Below are 3,721 nucleotides of genomic sequence, written 5' to 3'. Positions count from 1 at the left end.
AGATGACCATTTTAGAAAACATACTTCCACTTTGAGTTTAACCATAATTTTTGGATATAGTTTCATGTTCATAATAAAAATCATTTTCTCAGAATAACAACTTTTAAATCAAAGTTTATCATAGTTTTTAATTAACTAACCCAAAACAGCCCGCGGTGTTACTACGACGGCGTAAATCCGGTTTTACGGTGTTTTTCGTGTTTCCAGGCTTTAAATCATTAAGTTAGCATATCATATAGATATAGAACATGTGTTTAGTTGATTTTAAAAGTCAAGTTAGAAGGATTAACTTTTATTTGCGAACAAGTTTAGAATTAACTAAACTATGTTCTAGTGATTACAAGTTTAAACCTTCGAATAAGATAGCTTTATATGTATGAATCGAATGATGTTATGAACATCATTACTACCTTAATTTCCTTGGATAAACCTACTGGAAAAGAGAAAAATGGATCTAGCTTCAATGGATCCTTGGATGGCTCAAAGTTCTTGAAGCAGAATCATGACACGAAAACAAGTTCAAGTAAGATCATCACTTGAAATAAGATTGTTATAGTTATAGAAATTGAACCAAAGTTTGAATATGATTATTACCTTGTATTATAATGATAACCTACTGTAAGAAACAAATATTTCTTGAGGTTGGATGATCACCTTACAAGATTGGAAGTGAGCTAGCAAACTTGAAAGTATTCTTGATTTTATGAAACTAGAACTTTTAGAATTTATGAAGAACACTTAGAACTTGAAGATAGAACTTGAGAGAGATCAATTAGATGAAGAAAATTGAAGAATTAAAGTGTTTGTAGGTGTTTTTGGTCGTTGGTGTATGGATTAGATATAAAGGATATGTAATTTTGTTTTCATGTAAATAAGTCATGAATGATTACTCATATTTTTATAATTTTATGAGATATTTCATGCTAGTTGCCAAATGATGGTTCCCACATGTGTTAGGTGACTCACATGGGCTGCTAAGAGCTGATCATTGGAGTGTATATATCAATAGTACATACATCTAAAAGCTGTGTATTGTACGAGTACGAATACGGGTGCATACGAGTAGAATTGTGATGAAACTGAACGAGGATGTAATTGTAAGCATTTTTGTTAAGTAGAAGTATTTTGATAAGTGTATTGAAGTCTTTCAAAAGTGTATAAATACATATTAAAACACTACATGTATATACATTTTAACTGAGTCGTTAAGTCATCGTTAGTCGTTACATGTAAATGTTGTTTTGAAACCTTTAGGTTAACGATCTTGTTAAATGTTGTTAACCCAATGTTTATAATATCAAAAGAGATTTTAAATTATTATATTATCATGATATTATGATGTACGAGTATCTCTTAATATGATATATATACATTAAATGTCGTTACAACGATAATCGTTACATATATGCCTCGTTTCAAAATTATTAAGTTAGTAGTCTTGTTTTTACATATGTAGTTCATTGTTAATATACTTAATGATATGTTTAATTATCATAATATAATGTTAACTATATATGTAACCATATATATGTCATCATATAGTTTTTACAAGTTTTAACGTTCGTGAATCACCGGTCAACTTGGGTGGTCAATTGTCTATATGAACCTATTTCAATTAATCAAGTCTTAACAAGTTTGATTGCTTAACATGTTGGAAACATTTAATCACGTAAATATCAATCTCAATTAATATATATAAACATGGAAAAGTTCGGGTCACTACAGTACCTACCCGTTAAATAAATTTCGTCCCGAAATTTTAAGCTGTTGAAAGTGTTGACGAATCTTTTGGAAATAGATGCGGGTATTTCTTCTTCATCTGATCTTCACACTCCCAGGTGAACTCGGGTCCTCTACGAGCATTCCATCGAACCTTAACAATTGGTATCTTGTTTTGCTTAAGTCTTTTAACCTCACGATCCATTATTTCGACGGGTTCTTCGATGAATTGGAGTTTTTCGTTGATTTGGATTTCATCTAACGGAATAGTGAGATCTTCTTTAGCAAAACATTTCTTCAAATTCGAGACGTGGAAAGTGTTATGTACAGCCGCGAGTTGTTGAGGTAACTCAAGTCGGTAAGCTACTGGTCCGACACGATCAATAATCTTGAATGGTCCAATATACTTTGGATTTAATTTCCCTCGTTTACCAAATCGAACAACGCCTTTCCAAGGTGCAACTTTAAGCATGACCATCTCTCCAATTTCAAATTCTATATCTTTTCTTTTAATGTCAGCGTAGCTCTTTTGTCGACTTTGGGCGGTTTTCAACCGTTGTTGAATTTGGATGATCTTCTCGGTAGTTTCTTGTATAATCTCCGGACCCGTAATCTGTCTATCCCCCACTTCACTCCTACAAATCGGAGACCTGCACTTTCTACCATAAAGTGCTTCAAACGGCGCCATCTCAATGCTTGAATGGTAGCTGTTGTTGTAGGAAAATTCTGCTAATGGTAGATGTCGATCCCAACTATTTCCGAAATCAATAACACATGCTCGTAGCATGTCTTCAAGCGTTTGTATCGTCCTTTCACTCTGCCCATCAGTTTGTGGATGATAGGCAGTACTCATGTCTAGACGAGTTCCTAATGCTTGCTGTAATGTCTGCCAGAATCTTGAAATAAATCTGCCATCCCTATCAGAGATAATAGAGATTGGTATTCCATGTCTGGAGACGACTTCCTTCAAATACAGTCGTGCTAACTTCTCCATCTTGTCATCTTCTCTTATTGGCAGGAAGTGTGCTGATTTGGTGAGACGATCAACTATTACCCAAATAGTATCAAAACCACATGCAGTCCTTGGCAATTTAGTGATGAAATCCATGGTAATGTTTTTCCATTTCCATTCCGGGATTTCGGGTTGTTGAAGTAGACCTGATGGTTTCTGATGCTCAGCTTTAACCTTAGAACACGTCAAACATTCTCCCACGTATTTAGCAACATCGGCTTTCATACCCAGCCACCAAAAATGTTTCTTGAGATCCTTGTACATCTTCCCCGTTCCAGGATGTATTGAGTATCTGGTTTTATGAGCTTCTCTAAGTACCATTTCTCTCATATCTCCAAATTTTGGTACCCAAATCCTTTCAGCCCTATATCGGGTTCCGTCTTCCCGAATATTAAGATGCTTCTCCGATCCTTTGGGTATTTCATCCTTTAAATTTCCCTCTTTTAAAACTCCTTGTTGCGCCTCCTTTATTAGAGTACTAAGGTTATTATGAATCATTATATTCATAGATTTTACTCGAATGGGTTCTCTGTCCTTCCTGCTCAAGGCATCGGCTACCACATTTGCCTTCCTCGAGTGGTAACGAATCTCAAAGTCGTAATCATTCAATAATTCAATCCACCTACGCTGCCTCATATTCAGTTGTTTCTGATTAAATATGTGTTGAAGACTTTTGTGGTCGGTATATATAATACTTTTGACCCCATATAAGTAGTGCCTCCATGTCTTTAATGCAAAAACAACCGCGCCTAATTCCAAATCATGCGTCGTATAATTTTGTTCATGAATCTTCAATTGTCTAGACGCATAAGCAATCACCTTCGTTCGTTGCATTAATACACAACCGAGACCTTGCTTTGATGCGTCACAATAAATTACAAAATCATCATTCCCTTCAGGCAATGACAATATAGGTGCCGTAGTTAGCTTTTTCTTCAATAACTGAAACGCTTTCTCTTGTTCATCATTCCATTCAAATTTCTTCCCTTT

The sequence above is a fragment of the Rutidosis leptorrhynchoides genome, chromosome 6, assembly GCF_046630445.1.
Source record: "Rutidosis leptorrhynchoides isolate AG116_Rl617_1_P2 chromosome 6, CSIRO_AGI_Rlap_v1, whole genome shotgun sequence".
NCBI classification, from domain to species: Eukaryota; Viridiplantae; Streptophyta; class Magnoliopsida; order Asterales; family Asteraceae; genus Rutidosis; species Rutidosis leptorrhynchoides.
Note: the sequence above shows the minus strand (reverse complement) of the source record.